The sequence below is a fragment of the Vicugna pacos genome, chromosome X (genome assembly GCF_048564905.1).
Source record: "Vicugna pacos chromosome X, VicPac4, whole genome shotgun sequence".
NCBI lineage: Eukaryota > Metazoa > Chordata > Mammalia > Artiodactyla > Camelidae > Vicugna > Vicugna pacos.
In genome coordinates, this window is record NC_133023.1 from 91,168,566 (window position 1) to 91,194,469 (window position 25,904).

Consider the following 25,904-nt stretch of genomic DNA (forward strand, 5'->3'; position numbering starts at 1 on the left):
TTTCTATGTTGGTCTGTTTCTGGCTCTGTGTGCACCTCCTTCTCCTCTCTCTAATCCTTGCTTCTTTTCTCTCACTCACTCTGTATATTCTCCCTGCTTCTCCCTCTGTCTTCCTGTCTCTCACTCTATTTCCTTTCTCTCTGCAACTCCTCCTCCCCACTACTGTGCCTGTCTGTCTTTAATGAGTGTGACTCTCTTCCTTTCTCTCTATGTGTCCATTTCATGTTCTCTTTTCTTCTTGACTCTTTTTCTCCCTCAGTTTCTGTCTCTTCTTCAGTTTCCTCTAGTTCTTTAGCTTTCTCTATTTTTGAGTCTCTCTTTCTCTCTGTACCACCTTCTCTTTTTTTGACTCTCTTCCTCATTCTGTTTTCCATCTGTTTCAGTCTATGTCCATCTCTCTCTCCCTGTTCCTCACTGCTATTTCTGTCCCTCTTTCCTTTTTCTGTCTCCCTATCTTGTCTTTCAGTTTCTCTGTGTCTCCACCTGTTTGCTTCTCTGTGTCTATCTGTGCGTCTCTCTTGATGTGCTTCTATCTCTCTATATTTGTCTGTTCATCTCTATCCCTTTATCAATCCATGTTTCCCTCTGCCTCTCTTTTTTTCCCACCTGTCTGTCTCTGTCTCTTTTTCTTTGTCTGTCCTTCCTTGTCTGCCCGTTCTGCCTCTGTCCAACTCTGTCCATTCCTATTTTTTTGCCTGTCTGTCTATTTCTCACTGACCATCTATCTGCTTTCCCTTTGAAACTGCTATGGAGATTGATGTTAATGGCACTAGTGTTTGATAAAAGCTAAACTGTAAATCTCTTCCCAACCTCTGCCAGTTGGATACATGCATCTCAAAGAAAGGACTTACAGTCCCTGGCTTGCCAAAAATGCATGGATTATACTGACTTTCTGAAATATAAGTCTAATATGTCAACTGGGTACCGTTAAAGCACAGGTATACACTGTGATATCTTTCAAGCATTGTTACCTATTTGTTCATTATTGAAAAATACATGTCATTCTAAGTGAAGTAAGCCAGAAAGAGAAAGAAAAATACCATATGAGATCGCTCATATGTGGAATCTAAAAAACAAAAACAAAAACAAACAAATAAACAAACAAGCATAAACACAAAACAGAAACAGACCCATAGACACAGAATAGAGACTTGTGGTTGCCAGGGGGGTGGAGGGTGGGAAGGGATAGACTGGGATTTCAAAATTGTAGAATAGATAAACAAGATTACACTGTATAGCACAGGGAAATATACACAAAATGTTATGATAAATCACAGAGAAAAAAATGTGACAATGAGTGTGTATATGTCCATGAATGACTGAAAAATTGTGCTGAACACTGGAATTGGACACAACATTGTAAAATGATTATAAATCAATAAAAAATGTTAAAAAAAGCATGCCTTGCAAACCTTTCACTGAACTTACATTTTATATAAGCTTCCAGAAGTCAAGAAGGTTGAGAAACTCTATTCTAATAGGATTAAGAGTTAAGGAACAGACCACATAAAATATAGACCCTGAACAAACTGTCCTAGAAATTGTATTTTCACTGAAACATAGAGTAATCCAGAATTCTGCAGACTTCATTACATCAGAACAATCACTTGATTTTGGCCTGACAATCTAGTTTGGTAATCTTATGCTCCAAGTCTTTAGAGGCATTAAACTTCTCTGTGGCTCAGTTTCTTTGTCTATAAAATAAGGCTTACGATAATAAATGACCTCAGAGGGTTGTTATGAGGAATACATTAATAATCCATGTCAAGCCCTTAGAACAGTGCCTGGCATAGTAGGAGCTCAAAATGTTATTATTACTTCTACTGTTGTTATTATTGCACTTATTGTCACTGTTATTATTATATAAACATCAAAATAGCAAATCTGCTCCCTAAGCAGCTTCCTTATCTAAAAAATGAACTGTACCTCTAAGATCATTTATGGCTCAATGTTTCTAGAATTCCATGTGTTTCTGAGTACTAAGTACATGGGGTCATATTTTAGTATCAGGCTCCATGATACAATTTTTATTCTCAAAAGTTTGTCACATCTGAGGGTTACAACAGAAAGGAAAAAACCATGAGGAAAAACGTTCAACTTTCAAACATTTCCAAATCCAATCTAGTAGCTGCAAACATCTGCTTTCTCTTTGACTTATTTACCTCTCACAGGATCACAACCAAAAACATAAACTGAGGAACAACTTTCATTGCCATTCTTTCTCCAATGCTGCCCATATCAGACATTTCCACAAAGAGATGAGGATTTGGATCCCATACTAGCTCGAGCCCACTTTTCAATAGAGATGTGTACTTTGCTTCAAATTGCTGTCTGTGGATGTTGTACTTGACCTGGGAATGGTATTCATGGATGTGGTGTCTTTCTTGGGAATGCTGTCCATGAATATTGTACTTTGCCTCGGAATACTGTCTATGGATAGTGTACTTTATTTTGGATGTAATTTGTGGCTAAATCCTCTCTCACACTGAGGGACTCTTGAACATTGTTCAACCTTGATTTCCTCTTTGTAGCTCCTTCTCCTGCACAGCTTCTGAAGGAGAACTGTGTTAGTGTATACTTGTGTTTTACATTTCTGGTATTTTGGGTTTGCAATTTGACTGTTAGCAAGCTCATTAATGCCTTCTCCAGACTGAGTGGATCTCATCCTTAAAACTGTGTTCAATAAATATAATTTGGCCTGCTGTTTCCATTTCTGGATGGATAAGCTGGGGGTGAGGGCCTATGGGGGAAAAGGAAGAATATCAATCAGCAAATTGACTTTGGACCTGAGAGAACCGCCTGGGGAATAAAATTTCTAACTTATTAGCTAGGCAAAGCAATTGGCAATGGTTACCCTCTGAAAAAGATGAAAACTATGGAAGCACAAAGCATATTAATTCAGGAAAAAGCCATTACTTCCAAATATCTTGGTATAATGTACCCTGCACTGTGGTAAATGAATTTTCACCTTTGGAGGCACAATGCTACATAATTTTTCAGAATATTTCCTATGACTAAAGCATAAAATTTCCATACATTCTGCAAGAATTCTCAGATCTTAATTACCTATTCTTCTACTTTCTTCATCTTTAAGATTTGTCTTGGAATGAAAATGTCAAATTCCCTGTAGGTACGTGGTAACACTCATCTATCCTTAACACCTACCTTGTCTCCACTCCCTAATCTTGCCAGCATTAGCATACCTGTGCTTATTCATACACGTTTGCTCCCTTATAAACTCTTGCCACTCACCCCTGTAGTCATGTAAAATGCATTTTGTCCAAGCTGTACAGGTGAAAGAACAAGGTCATGTATTAAGGAATATTGACCTTGTGGGGCAGATTCATATAATTTACACACTATACCAACAGGAAGCATCCTGTTTAGTTCCTACACCTTCACCTTCTCTGCAACAAGGCTTGACAGGCAGCAAAAAATAACCTGTTGTGGCTGAATTATTTGTCCACGCTTTAAGATGGCCAGAGAGGAAAGAGAGAAGAGATCACCAGTGCAAAAACAGTTCTGTTTCTTTCTTTCTTTTTTTTTTTACCACCACTTTTCAGAATGGGGATTCAGCTGTATTTAAGTATCCTGACCTTTGGGTGGTCATTCATTGGCCTTATTTTTTCTTTTTAATTAAACTTTTAATTAGAGATAATTACAGATTCAGCTGTAGGTATACAAAAGAGTACAAGAGATCCTATGTGTCCTTTACCCATTTCCTCCCAATGGTGGCATCCTGTAAAACTATAGTATAATATAACAACCAGGATATTGACATTGATATGGTCAAGATAAAAACATTTCCATCACAGGGTTCCCTCATGTTGTGCTTTTATAGTCATACCCACTTCACTCTCTCACCACCTCCCCTTTTAACACTTGGCAACCACCGATCTGTTCTCTATTTCTATAATTTTGTAGTTTCAAGAATGTTATATAAGTGGAATCATGTATTATGTAACCTTTCAGAATTGGCTTTTTTTCAGTCAGCATAATTCTCTGGAGACTCATCCATGTTGTTGGATGTATTTACCCTTTGATTCTCTCTATTGCTAATTAGTATTCCATGATATGGATATACCACAATCCATTTAACCATTCTCCCACTGCGGGACATATGGGTTGTTTGTAGTTTTTGGTTACTATAAATAAAGCTGCTATAAACATTCATGTACAGGTTTTTGTATCTCTGGGGTCAATGCCCAAGAGTGCAATTGCTTGGTCATGTGGTAGTTGCATGTTTAGTTTTTTAAAGAAACAACCACACTTTCCCACAGTGGCTATACCATTTTACACTCCTACCAACAAGATATTAGTGATTCAGTTTCTCTCCTACTTGGCCAGAATTTGGCGATGTCATTATTTTTAATTTTAGCCATTCCGATAAATGATAGCTCATTGTGATTTTAATTTGCATTTCTTTAGTGACTAATGATATTGAGCATCTTTTCAAGTACTTATTTGCCATCTGTATACACTTGTCAATGAAATATCTATTCATATTTTTTGCTCATTTTACAATTGGATTATTTCATTTCTTACTGTTGAATTTGGGAGTTCTTTATACATCCTAGTTACTAATGCTTTGTTGGATATATGGTTTGCAAATGTTTTCTCCTAGTCTGTAGCTTGTGTTTTCATTCTATCAATAGAGTCTTTCACAGAATAAAAGTGTAATTTTAATGAAGTATAAGTTGTCAATTTATCCTTTTATGGAATGTGCTTTTGGTGTTGTCCAAGTAAACTCTTTGCCTAACTCCAGGTTCCAAAGATTTTCTCCTATTTTTTTTTCTGTAAAAGTTTAATAATTTTACATTTTAAAATTAAGTCTATCATCCATTTTGAGTTACTTTTTGTATAAGGAGTGAAGTTTAGATCTAGGTTTTTTTTCCCCTATAGATGTCTAATTGCTCCAGCACCACTGGTTGAAAAGATTATCCTCCTTCCATTTAATTACTTTTGAATCTTTGAAAAATCAGTTGGGTGAATTTGTGTAGGTCTATTTCTCTGTTTTCTATTTTGTCCCAACGATTTATGTATCTATCACTTAAATAGTACCACACAGTCTTGATTACTATAGGTATATAGCAAGACAACATTGAGTAGATTGATTCCTCTGAATATATTCTTTTTTCAAGCTTAACTTAGCTCTTCTTGATCCTGTGCCTTTCCATACAAATGTTAGGATAAAGTTGTCTATGTCTCCAAAAATACCTTGCTGGAATTTTGATAGGAATTGCATGGAACCTAAAGATCAATTTGGATAGTACTGACATCTTTACTATGTTGTGCCTCCTGTTACATGATCATAGTGTGTTTCTCCATTTATTTGGGTTTTATTTTATTTCTTTCATTAGTGTTTTGTAAATTTCAGCATACAGAGCCTGCACATGTTTTGGTTAATTTATACTTAAGTATTTCATTTTATTTGGATAATTTTAAATGGGTGTATTTTAAATTTCAGTGTCCAAGTACTCATTGCTAATACATAGAAATACAATAGATTTTTGTTTGCTTATCTTGTATCCTGCAACCTTGCTGAATTCACATATTAGTTCTAGGATCTTTTTGTTGTCGTTGTTAGATTCTTTGGGATTTTCTATGTACATGATCATGTCATTTGCAATCATTCTGATCTGTATGCTTTTTACTTCCTTTTTCTGATTTATTTCATTGGTTAAAACTACTAATGTTATGTTGAGTAAAAGTGGTAAGAGTGAACATCCTTGTTTCTTTACTAGTCTTAGGGAGAAAGCAATTCACTCTTTCATCAGAAGTACAATGTTAGCCACAGGTTCTTAGTAGATATTCTTTGTCAAGTTAAGGAAATTACCGTCTATTCCTATTTTTTTTTGAGAGTTTTTATAATGAATGGTGTTTAATTTTTTAAATTCTTTGTCTGAATTAATTGATATGATTTTGTGATTTTTCATCTTTAGCTTGTTAATATAATAGATTACATTGCTTAATTTTCAAATGTTAAACCATCCCTGCAGCCCTTGGCCATAGTGTATAATTCCTTTTATATATTGTTGAATTTTGTTTGCTCATATTTTGTTAAGGATTTTACATCTATATTCATGAGGGATACCATAATATAGTTTTCTGTTCTGTACTGTCATTGTCTCATGTTGATAGCAGGGAAATATTAGTTTCATAAAAATCAGTTGAAAATTGTTCTCTCCTATTCTATTTCTTGGAAGAGATTGTGAAGAATTGGTGCTAATTCTTTAGAAGCTTGATAGAATTCTTTAGGGAAACCATTTGGCTACAGAAATTTGATTTAGGGAGATTTTAAATTATGAATTCAATTTCCTTAATAGGTATAAAGCTGTTCAAATTACTTATTTTATATTGACTTTTGGTGGTTTGTGTTTTTTGAGGAAGTGGTCCATTTCATATAAGATGTCAAATGTATTGGGTACATCAAGATGGCAGTACAGGAGATCCCAGCCTCTGTCCCCAACAAAGATCAACAATTATACAGCTATCCATGATCAAAAACAGTTCTGGGAGAGCTCCAAACTCCACTTAAGAAAGTTCAGTAACACAGTAAAAGAAAACAAAACAAAAAAACCCTGAGAATAATTGCACAAAAAGTGAAGGAAGAACAGCTTCATTTTGCCAGCATCATCCCATCTCCTAAGCCAGCATTGCTTAGTGCTTATTGCCAAGAGGGAGTGCTCTAGCTAGAAAGAGTTCCTGATGCTGGGAAAGGAAGAGTGGGATGAGCCACTAGGTTCTGTAGCCTTTTGGGTCACTACAGGAAGGACTCACTTTAGTTTCACCCCACCCAGAGACTGGCAAAACCGAGATGAACAGAGATCACTAGGAATAAGGAAGAAAAACAAGGACTGCCAATATTAGCCACACAACAGGAGTGGCTGTGGTTCCCAGTGACCTGCTCTGCAGATGACCCAACAGCTTTTCTCACTGAAGAAACCAATGGCCAGCACAGCTGCTGTGGATTCCTGCAGATGTCACCATTTTTCATCTCATAGGTATTCACATTCACTTCTGCCAGCTGCCTGAGTCTCTTCCTCCCTCCCTGCCAAAGGCTGGGAACTCTACCAACTGCCAGCCCAGGCCAATGCAGCTGCACCAGAGCAAGACACCACCTTAGACCCTCCATGACTGACACAAGGCCCCCCATAGCTGCTGTGGGTCAGGATTCAGCCCTAAATCCTGACACTGGCCTTCAACATCAGGCTCATCTGCAACTAGCCTCCTTAGCCTCCTCAAGCTATATTACAAACCTATAGTAAACAAACCAGTGTGATACTGGCATAAAAACAGATACATAGACCAATGGAACAGAATCAAGAGCTCAGAAAAATAATCCTGCATCTATGGTCAACTAATATTTGACAAAGGAGTCAACAATATTCAATGGGGAAAGAATAGTCTCTTCAATAAGTGGTGTTGGGAAAACTGGACTTTCACTTGCAAAAGAATGAAATTGGATCCTTATCTTATACCCCTCACAAAATTAACTTAAAATGGATTAAAGGCTAAAATGCATGACCTGAAATTATAAAAGTACTAGAAGAAAATACAGAGAAAGAACTCCTTCACACTGATCTTGGTAACAAATTTTTGAATATGACACCAAAAGTGCAAGTAACAAAGACAAATATAAATGAGATTATGTCAAACTAGAAAACTTCTGCACAGCAAAACAAATAATTAGAAAAGTGAAAAGGCAACCTACAGAATGTGAGAAAATATTTGCAAACCATCTATCTGATAAGCATGTTCATAATTTGTCATTGAAATATTTTCATCATGGCTGCTTTGAAATCTTTATCAGGTAATTCCAACATCTCTGTCATCTCAGTGTTTGCATCTATTGATAGTTGTTCTCATTCAGTTTGAAATCTTCATGGTTCTTGGTATGATGAGTGATTTTCAGTTGAAACCTGTAGATTTTGTATATTGTATATTACAATATATTTGTAATTATTTTTTGTATTTTGTATATTATGAGGCTTTGGATCTTATTTAAACTTTCTGTTTTAGTCGGCATTATTTAACATCATTCTAGCAGGGGTAAGGAGGTGTTGCCTCATTACTGCCAGGTGGAGGTAGAAGTCTAGGTCCCCCACTTAGCCTCCTTTGACATGGAACGTGGTCTTCTCATTACTGATGGGCAGGGGTCTGAGTTCCAGCTCCCCATGTAGTCTCCACTGACACCTGCTGGTGGTGGCCTTGTTACCCCTGGGTGATAATGACAGTCATGAATCTCTATTACCTATTCTGACACCACAATAGTGGGGAGAGGAAGCCTTATGACTTCCAATTGTCAGAGAGGAGTAGAAGCCCAAGCTCCCCAGATGATCTCCCTTGATAAAGTGGGGAGAGGGAGGAGTGGTTCATTTCTGGTTAGTGGCAATTAAATTTACAGATAGGTTTCTTGTCTTCTCTGACACTACCCTGGCAGGGGTCTCTGACAAAGGCTCTGGAGTGCCTCATTAGAGCCTTGTGGCAGATGGAAATCTAGGGTCTCCTCTTGGCTGGGAGTGAGTGGGAATAGGGCTGCAGTTTTCTCTGTGCTGTTTGGCTGGAATAGAGCATTTAGCTATTGTCTATAAGATTTCCATCTTACTAAGCTGCTCTTTTCTGGTCCTTTGGTGACAGAGAGCAGGTTTTGTTTGGGCTTTCTGGGGTCTGTACCCATTGGTGTTCCTGGGTTGCCAGCTTCTTCAGCTCCTAGTGTGAGACATATGAGGAAAAAAGAAAATCCACTGAACTCAACACCACATCATTCTTCAGGTTCCAAGGTCCCTAGACATTCTGCCTTCTCCTCTGTACCTTTCAGTCTTCTTATTAGTTTTTATATATAACATCCAGAGTTTTTAGTAGTACTTAGTGGGAGGAATAGAGAAAACTATGTCTACTCCATCTTTCTGGAAGCAGAAGTCTCCTTATTTGTCTTAAATTTTAAGATGCTCATGCTTGAAGGAACATATATAGTCTAATGTTTTCATTTTATCCCAGAAAATGAAGACTTAAAGAAGATAAGTAACTTGCCTAAGGTCAAACAATAACATGAAGGAAAAAGCTTAGACTAAACTCTAGGTCTTCTGGCTTCTCATTCCTATACTTTCCTCCCTACATTACCCTGTCTTTCTAACCCTTGCCATTTTCTTTCGTACAATTTCATCTTCTGCTAGTCCTTCCCTTTTCCTTTTCCTGCACTGAAGCCTCCAACTTAAATCCACATTGAAATCAGACAACCACCTCCCAGTCATTTTTACTCCCACTGTGACATTAAAAACTTGTCCTCCTAAGAAGTTATAGTTCAGCTCTTTTGATAGTGGGAATAGAAGAATGTTTGTGGCAGGGAATGAAAAGAAGGTATTATGTAAAGTCGAATAAATAAATAATCATAGCTTATAACTTACAGATCCAGGCTAATAGCACATTTTTTCTCTCTAACTACCCATTCATCACATACTATAGTCTTCTAGCAGAGTGCCCTAATTCGGTACCATCTGCTGCTATTATATTAAATTACTATTATGATTTTGAGTACCAAAGTCATAATATGCAGAGGTTAAAGCTTTTTAGTACTGGTAACATTCTAAAAGTAAATGTGCAGAGTACTTTGATAATTGGAAAAAAAGCACAATTCAATGAAAGAGGTCTAATGGATTTATAAAAAGTTGAAAACTCAGGAACTACTAAACTTTGAGCCTAGTTCTCTAAGTCATTTGGAGTGACCTCATGTAAAAGAATATTTCTAATCATTAAATCCCAGGCACAACATGAAAATTATGATTGCTTGACAGGAGGTAAAACAAGGAGGGGTTGGAGAAAGAAGAAATGGTAGCAATGAAAACTGCCATTTACCCAGTCTTATTTTGTATCAAAAGCACTGGGCTAAGTACTTTATTATACATGTTTTTATTTTAGGCTCTCAGGTGCATACAATTGGATTAATCATGATACTTGGTTCATGACACCCTTCCAGCACTGGTCCCCAGTTATTTAGCTAGTGATTTTTAATAATGTAATAAGTACCTGTAAACTCACAACCCCAAATAAAAACTAAGACCTTGACAATAATCTCCATCTAACTATAAGGATTCCTCCACTCCTATCCTACATGCCCCCCCCACTTCTCAGCCAAGGTAACCATCATCTTGAATACTATGCTCATTATCTCTTTGCTTTTTAAAATTAATTTTATTACACCTATATGTAATATGAAACTTAAATTTTTTATTTTATAAAAGATAGCATGCTCTATATAATCTTTTAGGGCTGACTTTTTCATTTAATATTATATTGTTAAGATTAATCCATATCGTTTGTGTGTGGCTGTAGTTCATTTATACTGAATACTGCATAGTATTTCACTGTATAAATAGACTACAGTTAATTAATCCATTAACATTGATAAAATTTAGTTTTTTTCTAGATTTTTGTATTGTGAACTATGCTGTTATAAAAATACTTGCATGTGTCTCTTGTTAGACATGAATAAGGTTCTTTTAGGTATGTAGGAGTAGAATTTTTGGTTCATAGAGTATATAGAAGTTAACTTTGGGAGATAATGTCAAAATGCAACCTAAGTGCTTGCAGCAATTTGCATATATTTGTGCTAGGTAATATATAAGAAATCATGTGACTCTGCATTTCCAATACTTGCCTTTCTCAGACGGAGTTCCTCAGCTGAACCACAGAACAACAGAAAACAATTTGAGTGACTATCCCCTCAATTCTCTCAAGGATAGTACATAAATAGTACCATTCTAGATGCACAGGAGAGAAGTTAATTCTTTACATGTAATGGATACCTTAGGGCATTAGCACTTTGTTCTCTCCAGGAACCCCAATTGAGAAAGATTGCTTAGTATTATCACTTTTTACTTTTTTGCCAACCAATTGGATATAAAATGGTATCTTATTATGAGCTGATTTTCATTTTCTTAGTTAATAATGATATTGAATCTCTTCATTATTTAATTGGCCATATGTGTTTGCTGAAATTTCTGTTCATGTATTTTGTCCATTTTTCTACAGGATTACTTGTGCTTTCTTAATAATTTTTACAACTCCTTTATGTATTGTTGTTATTATTTCTTTGTCAATTGTGTTTTGTGAATATTTTCTCCCAGTTTGTAACTTGTCTTTTCTCGTGCTTTTGTTTTTGAGCCTTAAGACAGCTTTCTCTATTCCAAAGTTAGGAAGATAGTCACTGACATTTTCTACTAAGAGTTTAAAATTTTTGTTCTTGAAATTTATACTCTTAATTGATTCTGTATGTGTTATGAGATAAGAATGATTTTCATCTTTTTCATATGGATAACTATTTTCCAGTTTCATTAGCTAAACAATCTCTACATTTCCCACTGATTTGTCATGCTACTTCTTTTACATATCATAACTCCATACATACATGGGTTTATTTCTGAGCTCTCTATTTGTAAACAATTTTAATTCATTATTTCATGCAGTCTTCACAATAAGCAATCTGACATCGATTATTTCATGTAATCCACAAAAATCATCCTATTAGGTAGGCGCTATTTTTTCGATTTTACAGATTTAGTAAACTATAGCTTAGAGAGGTTAGTTACTTGTTCAAGATCACAGACTGGTTTATGGAAGCTCCAAGCCCGGGACCCCAGAGTCCACTGTTTTAAGCAGTGATCAATACTGGCTCTACTACCTTATAAAGATGTTGTGAAACTCAGTAAATACCACAGACAGTAAACTATATATTTAGCTCTGTACTAGCTACTTAGTGGTTTGAGGTAGGGTTAGGGGTAGTGTTGCAAAGGAAAGACAAGGTCTAGATGATCTCTAAGTGTCCCCTCTTTCACATCTCCTACTCCTCTTCCCAGTACCTTGCTGCATATTCTGATTATTTTCTTTTTCCCAACTAAGCTTTTAGTGTAATAGTGGACACCCCCTTATAGAGGTTGTTTGGCTCTTCTGTAGTGCTCAGGGCTACAAATTCTTGTCTTGGAAGAAGACTAACCAAGAGTGGCCAAAGAAATCTGAAAGACTTGAGCACCTGTTCCATATGGAAGGAGATAGAATTACTGAGCTGCTGCTAACTTGCAAAAATAACTCGTGAGCTCTCCTGGAAGCAAAGGCACCCTGATCCTTTCAAAGAACAGTTGTGAGAAATAGTGTGTGTGTTGTGGGTAGGGCAGGGTGCAGAGAGATGGAATTCAAAATTGCAGAGCTATTCTTGAAGTTATGGTGCTTTAGAATGTTCCCAGTGGGTCTAAACCTCAAATAAAGTTTGGAGGGAGGTAAGAGGGTAGGATAGAGAGGGCAAAAAAATGATCAGTCTGATATCCATAGTCTTTTTTTTAAGCTGACCTATACTCTTAAGAAACTTTTAAATTGCACACTATACTCTTAAGAAACTTTTAAATTGCACACACAAATGAAAATGTACCCTCAGCATGAAGCTCTATGAGGTCTAATTATCAGAGCAAGTGTTTACTGAATTAATTTAAAAAATACAATCCTAACACTGCCTATTTCATAATCTAGGGGAAGCATTTTCTTCTCAAGCCATGTTCAGTGTGCAACAGGAAGCCAATTATCACCCCAGAACATTTCTCAGTGAAAAATGTGTCATTCCTTAGGACACTTACGGCTTAAGCAGGCTTAAAGCCCCCATCTCATCATTTTCTCTTATTTCTACCACCAAAATACCCATCAATCCAAACCAAGATCATTTTTACCATTTTATATCTAAAGGTGTCAATGACACTTGGACAAAGAAAATTTTGGCAAAAGACAAGGCATATTTTTTGCTTATTTAAATGCTCATACCAGCTTTTCCTGCAGAGTATAATAATGGGGCTCCTGAGAGAAAAATATAGGAAACAGCCACTAGTACTGATTAAATGAGGGTGAATTCAGTTTTATTGTTTTTATGCAAACTCAGTAATTCTAACTAAAAACTAACCAGTATGGCCCCTTTAGAATTCGTAGGGATGTGTTTTTCATCAATGGAAAGGAATGCTTTCTATTTACCAGATGTAGGCACCTTGTGAATGAGAGCCTTATTCATCTTTCACCTTACTCATTTTTCAGTTTCTGAAAGAAATTAGCATATTCATCTACCCTTCCATCCAATATCACCTGACACATAGTAGGCATCCAATAAATGTTTGCTGAATAAATATAATATATTAGCATATTATTTGTTTATAATTGTCTACTGCTGAGAATGCTTTTAAACTGGTTATATAAATAGGCTAAATACTATCTGAACATTAAAAATTTGATTATCAAAACTTGATTTCTTAGATACAATTTATTTTTATAGTCCTAAAAAATATCAATACGAATTTAAGAGATTTTTTTTTCGTGTGCCGAAAGAAGAAGTTCCATTTTCCTTTATAGACACAAGACAGAACTTTTCCAGACCTCCTTCTGTGTAACCAAACACTTTCAAGTGGCAACCAAACATTCCAAAGTGCCTAAGCTGTCTGAGTGTCATAGCAGAAAACAGCTGGGGACATGATGTTGAGAACGACCAGTGTTTACATCATATTCACATTCCTTTTTGCAAATACCAGATTCCAGAGATATAAGACAGGTGTGTCCTGCTACCCTATTTTTTCCCTCAAAGGGCACCTGGATCCTGTCTTGAAAACAGATCAAGAACTGCCAACCACTATTAGGCAGGATAAATTTTCTAACTCTATAGTTGGGAAAGCATGATTTTACATATATACTTGTACTTTTGAGGACAATGGGAAAGAACATGTAACACTGGGGCTGCTTTGAAAAATCCAGAACATGTGGTTTCCCATACTTGCAGGAATGACAAGAGAATCTACAAGAGGAACATAATTTTATAAAATAGATTTGATGTGAAAGAACACAGCATAAACAATGCTAAAATACATGGAAGAACATTTGCAATACACTTAACAGGAAAAAAAGATTGATTTCCATGAGAACCCTTACAAGTCTAAAATTGAAAGACAAATAACCCTAGAAAAATGGGCAAAGGATATCACAAATGATATATAAAAGAAACACAAAAGATTAGTAAACATTTGAAAAAGATGCTCAAACTCACTATTTATTAGAGAAATGCAAATTAAAGCAATAAGGAGCTATATAATCCATCACTTGTCTAAAAGGTAAAAAGCCATAGGATTGAAGATATCACATGTTGGCAAGAAGACAGGGAATGACTCTCAACACCACACGTGTTGATTTGGTGAGGCCTTTGTAGAAGTCATCATAGTAATAGCCATCATAATGTACAAAGCCCTTAACACTTCAACTCTGCAACCCTACTGCTTAGACTCTATTCTAGAGTAATACTTGCTCACAGGTACAGAGAAGCATGCTCATGGATGTTCTGTGCAGCATTTTTGTGGCAGCCAAAAGATAGGAATAATCTAAATATCTATCAACAAGAGAATCCCAGTAGTTATTTTCCTAATCTCTAACATGGTCCACCAGGCAGTTATTAAAAAGAGAGAAAGTCAGGGCAGAAATTATCCTCGGTGGGGAAGTAAGTGATTACAAAAGGGCACCAGGGTCTTCTGGGGTGCCAGAAATGATTTGTGCCTTGTCTGAGGTGCTGGTTATATAAGTGTGCTGTTTGTGAAAGTTTATTGGTATACACGTAGGATTTTGCACTTTTATGCACTTCAATGAAATATGTTTTTAAAAAAACTAACAAACTGAAAACAAGATTTGGGAGACTCAATGCTTTAGTGGAAAGAGTACTCTCTTAGGAAGAAGGAGTTCTGAGCTCCAGCTCCTTTCTGCCCAAATTAGTTTGGGACTTCAGGCAAGTCATTTAGGCTAAATCATTGTTGACTCATCTGTAAATGTGGGGATAATTATATTCTGTTGAAAGATAGAGAACCGAGTCCAATGATTTTCATATCTTTTTCATTTCTAGGCTCTATGGCTCTTTAAGCCATAACAGTTCAAGATGACTTATCTCCATTAACTTTCTTTTATCTAACCCCTCGTCTCCATCCCTACTCCCATAACACTGATTCAGGCCCATATTTCACTTCTCTGGTATATTTCAAAAGTCTTCAAACTTGTCTCTCCAGTCCTGCCCCTTTACAACACATAATAAAACACTTTGGTTAGAGTATCTTTTGAAAGTACAGCTCAGATCACATCACTGCCTTCTTCAGAAACCTTAGAAATCAGCGGGGCATTGTGCAAAGTTCACAGGACCCATCATCTGAAAACCTGGGTCTGAATAGCTTACTGGCTGTCTCCACCTGGGCAAGCTATTGAGGCTCTGAATCCCCATTACCTCATCTGTGAAATGAGAGCAGTACTGGGAACTTCATCCATTATTACATGTTCCATGAAATAGAACAGACTTTTAGCTACTGATGTGTCAATTTCTAAGTCACACTTAACATCATCTGCTAGGAGCCCAGAGTAAAGGCAGAGAATCAAATTCCTTAGCTACCTTTACTTGACTCACTCCAATCAAGACAGAGAACAGTCCTGGGCAGTCAGAGCTTCAACACAAAGCTCTCCAACTGACTGGCTATTTGACAGGAGAGCAAAAAGTGAAAGACACCTTCCTCTTTGCAGGCTATGCCAGAGAGAGTGGTACCTCACAGCAAAGGACAATAGTCTTAATTGATTGAAAGCCTGGCCTAGAAGATCTGGAGACCTCTCTGTACATACCTAACATTGATAAGAACTGTTTAATAGAAACCTGGCACAGAATTGAAAAAACCTAAAATCTTGTGGTTACCCTGCTGAGATAATTTAGGATGCATTAGTCAATGTTTCTCATGCTGTTCATCCTAGATCAGGGTAATTATGGAGAGGAATAAAAAAAGCCAAATTAGAAAACAGCTTGCCAGTAAAACCACTATATTTGTATGGGATGATACTTAAATCAGCATGTGAAAACAGTACGTAGTTATGACTCGTTGCCTGCTCAGACTTTATGCCAAGTGCTGAAGGAAATTCAGCACTTGGCATTCATTTTAGAGGGAAAGCCTGGTTCCTGTGGATTGTTACACAAGTCTCGTAATATCTCTGTCTTGCCAGATACAAAGGCCACTCATGCTGGGGATGCCCCTTACATTAAATGACTTGCATGATCCCCAGGAACTAATTTTGAGGAAAGGCACATTCTTAACTTGATCGCTCTTCTTCCCAGGGAATTCAATCAGTCATCTTCTGAAATGTCACCTCTTTCCTTACAAAGCTTCCTTGATTGACCAGAGGAACAAAGTTGTATTCATTAACCTCATCCTGACCTGAAGTAAAATTCCATGAAAATGCCTTTACTCTTCATTCCATTATGCACTCCATTTCTTCCTGGCTTAGTGCACAGCACGTAATAGCCACTTAGTAAATATTTGCTCTTATTTACAGAGTATTCACTATAAGCAGCCACTCTTTGATAGCACTCAGCATAATTGCAAATAATTATTTGTGCAATTATTTGCTTAATGACTGTCTTCCTTATTAGACTGTGAGCATCACAAGGCCAGAGTCAAAGTTTGCCTTATTTATAGCTGTACTCTTAACACCCACTACAATGCTTCAAACTTAAGACTAAATATTCACTGAACAAAAGAACACCATGTATTAAGCACTGTTTATTCATTTTCTCACTTAATCCCAAAACAACCTGTACACTCAGTACGCTTATTCCTATTTTATAGGTGAGCAAACTGAGGCTCAAAGAGCTACAATAACTTGCCTAAGGTCAGAGCCAGGATTCTGAGTATGTCCTCTTAATAACTATGGTATCCTGCCTCCCTCTTTTTACATCCTGTTCTACTATATATTAGCTGCAGCCTGGGAAAGTTTCATAAGTTTTCTAAGTCTCAGTTTTCTTATCTATAAATAAAGGAGAAAATGATATCTATTTTATAGATTTGTTATGAAGTTTGGTTGAGTTTTTATGTAAAACACTGTGGTTGGCATACAATCAATATTTAATAAAAGCTGCTGCTCCTGTATTGTTGTTATTGAATCAAACACACAGAAGAAAGGGACTGTAGCTGGGGAATGCCACTTGCTAAAACCTGCCTCCCCTGCAAAATAGCACATACCACTGGAGCAGTTGGACATATCTCTAACGGCTTTCTGTGCCGCTCTCATCAACCCTCACTCACCACATTCCATAAAATAGCTTGCACGTGAAAGTTGCTTTGCTTAAAATTCAAATGTCGAATAAGCAAAATATTTTAAAGTTAATTCTATTACACAAGCAATTGCTCAGTGTGAAATACTGCAACCTGCATGGCTTAAATTGAATAGCTCACATTATCAAGGAAATGGAGATTGGAAAAAGAAAATCAAGACTGTCCCCTAGACTATTACAGAAGGGAATTTCATCATCGTGGATTTTTATTTCAACAGATGTAAATGGGTAGCAGGAAATAGAGCGGAAAAAGAAAATTTCAAATTAGGTGGCCAATTCTTTGTTGAAATACCTAGAGCAGTCAACATATACACAACTGCTTTATTTGTCACTTTCTGGTCTACTGTTTCACTGTAACTTCAGTTCTTGACAGAAGACTCTAGACATATTTTATCATAGAATACAGTATCTGTAGTTTTGCTTTCTGCAGTTTCAGTTACCTGAGGTCAACCGCGGTCCAAAAATATTAATTGGAAAATTCCAAAAATAAACAATTCATATTTTTTTGAATTGCATGCTGTTCTGAGTAGCATGTGAAGTCTCATGCTGTCTTGCTCTATCCCACTTGGGACATGAATTGTCCCTTTGTCCAGCATATCCCACCTGTTAGTCACTTAGTAGCTGCCTAGGTTATCAGGTCAACTGTCAAGGTATCAGCAGTGCTTGTGTTCAACTAACCCTTACTTTACTTAATAATGGCCCCAAAGTGCAAGAATGGTGATCCTGGAAATTCAGATATTCTTACTGTGCTTAATTTATAAATTAAACTCTATCATAGGTATGCGTGCATAGAAAAAACACAGTATATATAGGGATCACTATTATCTGCAGTTTCAGGCATCTACCAGGGGGTCTTGGAATACATCACATGGAAAAGTGGGGGGGACGACTGTCTTACAAACGTCCAACATTCTGAACCACAGTGGCCTAGGTACACCTAATTTCTCTGATGCAATATGGGTAGCTGAACTGGTTCTTAAGCCTGGCTGCATATTGGAATCATTTGCAGTGCTTTTAAATAACATTGATCCCTGGCCCTTCCTCAATTTCCATTCTGATTCAGTTGATTTTTGACAATAATTTTAGAGGTATCCTGCCTTAGTTTGGATCTCAACTTCTATACTTATTATTTGGACAAATTACTCAACTTCTCTGTATTTAAGTTTCCTTATCAGTAAAATAAAAATAATCATAGAGTGGCTGTGAAAGTCAAATAAGTCAACACATTTGAAATACTTTGAACAGTATCTGGCACACAGTAGGTGTTCCATAGTCTTAGCTATTAGTAGTAATGGTAATAAAATATTTCAATTATTATACTTTGGTGTCATGGAAGAGAAAGGAAGACCTGCAGAGTTTGCAATCTCAGGTGGAATAACAATGCTGAAATGGCAGCAGAAATATCTGTGCTTGAAGTTCATGAAAAGGAAATCTCTTCACTGTAAGATACTACTTTGAAGCAAAATCAGATGATTTGAAGTTGAGCTCCACCTGGAATTTGTCTTGATTTTATACATGGAGAAGTAAAAATCTAAACTGAGCACATGGTGCTAGAATAACCCTATTTATTTATACCATGCAATAGACCGTCATTGCTAGTTTCCCCTGGTTAAAAATAAAATTCTAAGGATAGGACTTTGAAAAATCCAAAGTCATATTAATCTGCAAATAAATAGCAAGGTTGGGATGGTGACGGTTTTCATACTTGTCCTCTAATTCCACGGGGAGGAGGGAAAATCCATTCTACTTGTGTGAGAGGGCAGACAGTACTATAGAAACTTCTCTGGGCTTTTTCTCCACCCTTGCTTTCTCCTTGGCATAGGAGGAGTGTTGACTTATCTGATTAGTAAGATTAGAATAAAAATAAGTGCTCATTCATGGCTTAAATTCTGCATTCTGGCTTTCAGGTCTGAATGTCCTCAGGTTGACATAACCCTTTCTCTCTTATAAAGTGAGCAGAGCTTAGTCAGGGCACAGACACTGTTATCCAGTGGCAGGCCCACAGGCTCACCTGGCTCTCAATTTCTAGCATCTGCTGAATTGGGACACAGGCCATCACTCTCAATGACACTGGCAGGTAAGTGGTCTGTTCTGTAGACTCAGACATTCCCATCTGTGGGTATCAAGGTATAGATTTGGAGCTGGAGATGGTAGGAAGCTTCATTAGGACTTAAGCTCAAGCCATGTTCTTCAATCCAGTTTTACTTATAATAAACCTGATACCACATTTTGTTCCTCCCATGGCCTTTTGTGTTTGTTCTCAGTTTGACTCGAATTGTTAGGAGAAAAGCACTCACACTCTCAAACCTTAACAAACAGCAGAAGTAACTGTAAGAGTAACTGTTGACAGTTTTCAAAATGCTCTCCCCATTTAACAGATGTGGAAACTGAAGCTTCAAAAAAGGCTTCTGTGATTTGCCCAGGGTCAAAATACTAATGACAAGTGGCAAATCCAGTACTAAAATCAGCATCATCAGCATTCTCTTCACTACATGTCTAAATATGCTTCTTTCTCTTATTAAGGTCAGGGAGGCCCTTATAGGCTTCAAAGTCAAGAATGACAGTTGCTTTAATAACTTTATTAAACCAACAGGAGAGAAAAAAAATCCCCAAGTCTAAGAATTCTTTTACTGTAAAACTGAGTTTTACCAACCAAAGACTGATTTTTTTCAGAAAAGTCTTTACCTAAAAATTGAGAAATTGAAAGAGATCCTCTAGACAAAATTATGCAACAAAGTTTAAGTAACAGATAAAACATGATTATAAAATTTTTTTCCTATTTGGATAGAGTAACTTTAGGGTGGGCTGAGATGAAGGACAGGAACTGTCTCCTGCCAAGTAAGCAAGTGTCACAAAGACTTTCTTCTGTGATTTGCTGAACTGCTGGAGTTCAGCCATACAGAAGCAATTCCCTCATAGGTATTTCCCAGACTCAAACTCCTTTTCTAGTTTGAGATCAAAGGGCCCTCCCCTGTGCAGCAGGCAGAACAGATATGATACCTCATATACCACTGTGTTAGCTGGCTACAAATCATGTAATACTATTAGCATGGGGGAAGCCAGCTCCTCTAGGTTATAGATACACCTTCTGCAATACAAATGAATCAATCACATGCCACAGGCCTAGCCACCTTGAAATGATTATATAGATAATAGGTAATAATCAGTTCTGGTTCTGCTACTAGTTAATTGTGTGACTTTAGAAAAGTGCCTTCTCTGGCTTTCAGTTTCTTCATTTGTGAAAATGATGGAGTTAGATGAGATTGCCTCCAACTCTAAAACTATGATTCAGTATCTACCACTAGCCTCTATATTACCAACACATAAGGCTGACTCACACTTTACGTCTTTGAGAGAAGAACTCTTAAAGACTGAGGTACAATGAAGTCACAGAATCATTCCAAAGCTATTCCAATGGTTGGGGCAACTTAAGAGAGATGTATTTGCATTTTTCTATCTTGCTTCTTCTGTGTCACCCTCAATCTCCCATCCGCCTGAGAGTCCTTGAAGGTGAAAAATTTCACAGAGTTTCTATCAGAATTGAGAAAGAAGTTCAGCTTATGTTTTTGATCCTTTAGTTATCAAGATATAGTTTTATTTTTGAAACTGATAATTAGATAAAAATGTCCAAAGGACTAAATAAACTGAGTAGGGCTATTAGTCTACTCTTTTTTCTTATTTTAATTCCATCTGAAGGAACAATAGGCTCTTTCTGTCTTTGGCAATATAATAATTCAGTGGACATGATAGAAATACCACACATCAAGATATAAAATGGTGGCATTTTCTCACTTTAAAAACAATCAATGCTTTCATTTGTGAACTTCAAAGTACACGTGAAATAAAAGTCTCAGACCTGTGAGTGTGAGGTAAATCAAAGGGCCGTCAGTATTGTAAAAAAGTTTCCTGGTTCATTGGCCCTCTTCTAGGTAAGAATGGAAACAAAAGCACTCTGAGGGAGATGACTGTTCATCTCATTTTTATATTTCTTTTCCAAGAGGGCTTAAACAACTTCCCCTGATAAATCATTCTAATATAGTTCTTCCTTATGTCTGACTGAACCTCTCCTTGCTGCTCTGCAGGCCTACTTCCTCTTGTTTATCTAGTCTTGGCAGTGCTGGAACTGTTCACTGTCTTACATATTGTCAAGTCTCATTCTGACTTGCAGAAATTCTAGAGGAAACCTTGAGAACTGAGTTAGGGGTTTATGATCAAGTTTAGATACTGGTAATAATCAGTTCTGGTTCTGCTACTGGTTAATGATGTGACTTTAGAAAAATCCCTTTTCTGGCTTTCAGTTTTTTCATTTGTGAAAATGATGGAGTTAGGCGAGATTACCTCTAATTCTAAAATCTGGAGGTCTTAATTATATCTTAACATTCCTGGTGATGCTATTCCATCTTAGTCAAAGTTATTTCTTCTCTCTGGTTATTAGCACCTCATCTATAAAATGAAATGAATACAAAAATATATTAAGAGAAAGAATCACCATACTGATGCAAATTATTATTGAATTGAAGAGTATTCCTGAAGAACTTGAACTCTTGGGGTTCAATCATTACTACAAATGGCAATGGTTGAAGACCCCTCTTTCCATACTGGGCATCGTATACTTAAGTGCAAATCTAATTTTCAATACAGAACTATGAGAGAAGACAACAGAAATAGGACTATGTCCACATCTGGATGATCACTCTGGTATCATAACTATACCCAGATTAGTTGCCCACTCTTCCAGGGAGCTGGCACCTTCTTAGAATGCCAGTGTTGCTTAAAATAGTGCATTGGATTTTAGTCATCATCCTGTTGGCCTTGTTGACTTAAGGATTCTTCCACTTTAGTGGAAGTATTTAAAAAGAGGGTTGGTATCTCTACTTCTACAAATATAGGTGGATCTCAAACCAGGAGACAGCTGGCATTTTCCGGACAGGAATGTGCTGCTGTGATCTGACAAGGGTTTAACAATCTTCTACTCTTTGATCATGGAGCATAAGCTGAAAAGGGGGACTCTCCATAATCTTAGACAATTTATGCAGCTGCAGAATCACCAAAGGAACATTTCCATGGGGAAAAGGTGAATTTTAAGAGCAAACACACTGAAGAATTCTGAGCTCACCTTACGATAAAAGCTGCAAAGCAGCCAGATCCACATAGAATCTGTGGCCAAATACTGCAGTAATATCTAATCCAGGTTACTGATCTACTTCACAGAGGAGGAGTTGGAACAGGACACCCAACTCCACCTATCAGTTTCTCTTGGGTGCTCATGAAATTTCACCTAGTAAAGAGACAAAGATTCCATTAGGGACAGGTATTCTTTTCACAAGCCCCCGGGTTCAATGTGTGGCTGCTCTAAAGGATGCAGTCTCACGAATGTCTGGAGTTTGACCTTTAGGGACAAGCGAGGCAGTCAGTTGATCAACACGAGATACCGAGTGCCCAGTTTTGTGCACAGCTCCACCCTGAGAGTGACAAGAAAATCATAGAGTATATCAAGGCAAAGGGAAAGTAATTCTTCAGCCAGATATGTGATCAATCAACAAACGTTTCTTAAACATCTATGGTGTTCAAGACACCATATCTCTACCAAAAGACATAAGAATCAGGGGCCCTTCCAGTCAGGGGATGATGACTGAGTTGAAAGGCTAAGACATATTTGTATGAACAGATAACCAATAGTTCAAGGTGGTCTATGATCAGTGTCGAGTGATTCATATGAATATAATGACCAAGGGGTTTCAGGGGTACAAGTGAACAATTCTAACTGGGGTGATCCAGAAGGCTTCCTGGAGAAGGCAGGATTTGTACCAGGTACTGTCAGTTGGACAGGATTTTGACAGGTGGAAGAAGAGGGTGAGCAGGCTAGGCAAAGGAAATGGTGTGAGCAAGGTCCCGAAGTAGGCAGGCCTAGTGCCTGTTTGGAGAAAGGCAGCAGACTACATTGGCTGAAATAGAAGACTTGTTTTGAGGAGTAGCAGAAAAGAAATCTGAAAAGAAGGAACCATGGGATCTCAGAGTTTGAAGGGATCCTAGAGATGATCAAATCCAAGCTCTGCTCACCTTATTCTCACACAAACACATTTTTCCCTAGTGTGCCACCAATGTTTAATATGCACTTTAGTAATGGGTCCAGATTCCTAATATCTACAGATATAGTAATTCTGGGATAGTAGTTAGAGAAAGGCTTTGGAGTTGGAGGCCTGTTTAAACCACTTGCTAAATGTTCACTCTTGGGCAAGTTCATTTATCCTTTATTTCTTCACCTATACATGTGGATAATAGTAGATTCAAGGTGGAGGTAGGAAGAAAAGGAGAAAGAATGCTTGAAGGAGACAGAAGAGGAAGAGGACTCTGTAAACTGTATTGCCAAGGAAAGCAGAAGTAGAAAGAATTCAAGCAAGAGGAGGCTGTTAACAGCATCAAATGAAGCAAACAGATCAAGGTAGCTGAGACCCGTCAAAAGGCTACTGACTGTGACAATTTGGAGGTCACTGGTGACCGTTAAGAGATCAATTCAAGTATAAGAGGAGAGAGGCAGTTTGTAGAAAAAGGTGAGGTGGGAGGGGTGGGAAAGGAAGAAGAATAGAATGTGTAGTGAGGAACTAGAGCTGCAGGCACAGACCCTGCCTTCATCTGTAGTGACAGGAGAGGGAAAGAGATGGTTTTGATTGAAAGGGGTCACAGGATTGAGTGATGTAATGGATGGATGTGTATCTCAGCTTAGAACTGAAATGGCTGGTAGCTCCTGTAAGGACCTCCAACTGTAGCTTTCCTCCTTGCCAAGATGCAGGGAATGGTGATAAAGGAAGAAGGAAGTTCCTACTCAAAAAATATCTTCTCTCTTCCTTTCGTCTAGCACTGTATAGGAAGAAAATATCATTATAAAGCAACCTGCCCATTTATAATACCATAAGATTGCCAGCTGAACAATTATGAGACTCCCTGTATAGTAAAAACCTTATTAATTTGGACTACAGTAATTTGGAATTTGTGGTAATTTAGCCTGGGCTGGAGTTACTTTCATACTACTTTTAAAGAAAGGGTTCACTAAGCAAATAGTATGAAAAAGATTACAAGGGAGCTAATTTAGCCTGCTAGGGGCCTAGCTCACCAATTTTTAAGAACATACTGTTTTTTAAGAACTTAGGCATATTCATTATTTGAATGCAAATTGATTCTAATAATTATAGGTTAACATAACCTACTGCTAGAGTCCTATATCTGCAACAGTTACTTTGCTCTTGCTGAATATACTCATTAGAAATAAAACTGCAATTCTTTAAAGGTGGTTCACAATTCAGATTAATGCATACTCCTTTTTCCCACCCTCATGAGTTAACTGAAGTTCAGGAGGTATTACTATAGACCAGCACATCACTTACTACGAACACAGCAGAAAAACTAATAAGTAATCAAAAAAGGCATCAGAGCAGCCAAAATAGATGTCTTAAAGTTGATGCCCTAAATCCTGCATCTCTCTCCATAGCAGGTTCTCTTACAGCTTGATTTAAGTCTCACTTAACATACTAATTTGACACATCAACTTGGAGAGCTGGCTATTTTTGTTTGTTTGTTTGAAGTTCATAACTGATTAGAAGGAGAAAAAGGGCTGTTACATGAAGGGACAACTGAGAGAAACTAGAAATGACTACATACTGCAGAAAGGAAACAGGACATGTACAAAATGTGGCTCTAATAACTAAATAGCCACCACAGTCTAGGACAGTTTAGAGTTAAAAGGCCTATATTCCTTAGTAAACCCAGAAAAGTATAATAGAGTACTATAGCACAGTACAATGACTAATGACTGGAATTATGCCTTTAAATGATCAAGCAAAGTTTAGATTTGTTGAATATATGCCTCAAAAAGACAAATAAGTTTATACACATGCACATGCACACACACAAGCATGATTTGTATCCATAAAACCATTATGTTTTTTAGGTTAACCAAACCTAAAAATGCAAAATGCATTGATGCTTAAAATGATGGAGTTCATAATATTATATAATGACAACGATAGCAAAATAATAGCAACATTTATTAAGTGATTTATTAAGTGATGAAGTATGTGTAGGTTATCATGCTAAGCACTTTACCTATATAATTTCATTTAACTCTACTAACAATCCTAAGAGGTTTTAGTATCATTTCTAACTTTACAGTTGAAGAAAGTGAAAGTGAGAGAGGTTAAGGAACCTGCCAACCCAGGCCACAGACAGAGAGCTGGGATTACAACTCAGGCAAGTTACTTGGCTGTATACTATACCTTTCCAATGCCCCAGAAAATACAGCTCTCTAAAAATCACAGTTTTCTTCAGGGCTCCAGATAGCTAATGCTTTACTGTAATTTTCTTCTCCAAACTTGTATTTAACATATATCTTCATTTATAAGCAGGAAGACCTATGATCTGAGTCAGGTTATAATACTGCATGTTTGCAAACATGTTCCGTGTTATAAGCTGAATGGGAAATGGTAAAAAACAGAAGAAAACAAGACCAAAAACACCATGAACATATCTATTAGTCTCATCCTAAAATCTCAGATCAGTCTCAATACACTATGGACACTATTCTCAAATAAATAGCCAAGTAACAAAGAGATGAAATTTTAAAATATTAAATGACCAGTTAAGATCTGCTTCTCTCATTGTTTCCCTACTTATTTAGAGAAATTTAATACAGGCCAATGGAGCAAGAATGATGGGGGGAATTGCAGGGGATGCCAAAAATTCAGTTGACTGTTATACAGGATTTAGG

General features: G+C 37.1%; 1 protein-coding gene across 8 annotated transcripts in view; it reads right to left on the minus strand.

Annotated features, from left to right (window-relative positions):
* The window catches only part of ENOX2 (ecto-NOX disulfide-thiol exchanger 2), a 258,174-nt gene that overhangs the window by 128,864 nt on the left and 103,406 nt on the right, over positions 1-25,904 (minus strand). The window lies entirely within an intron of this gene.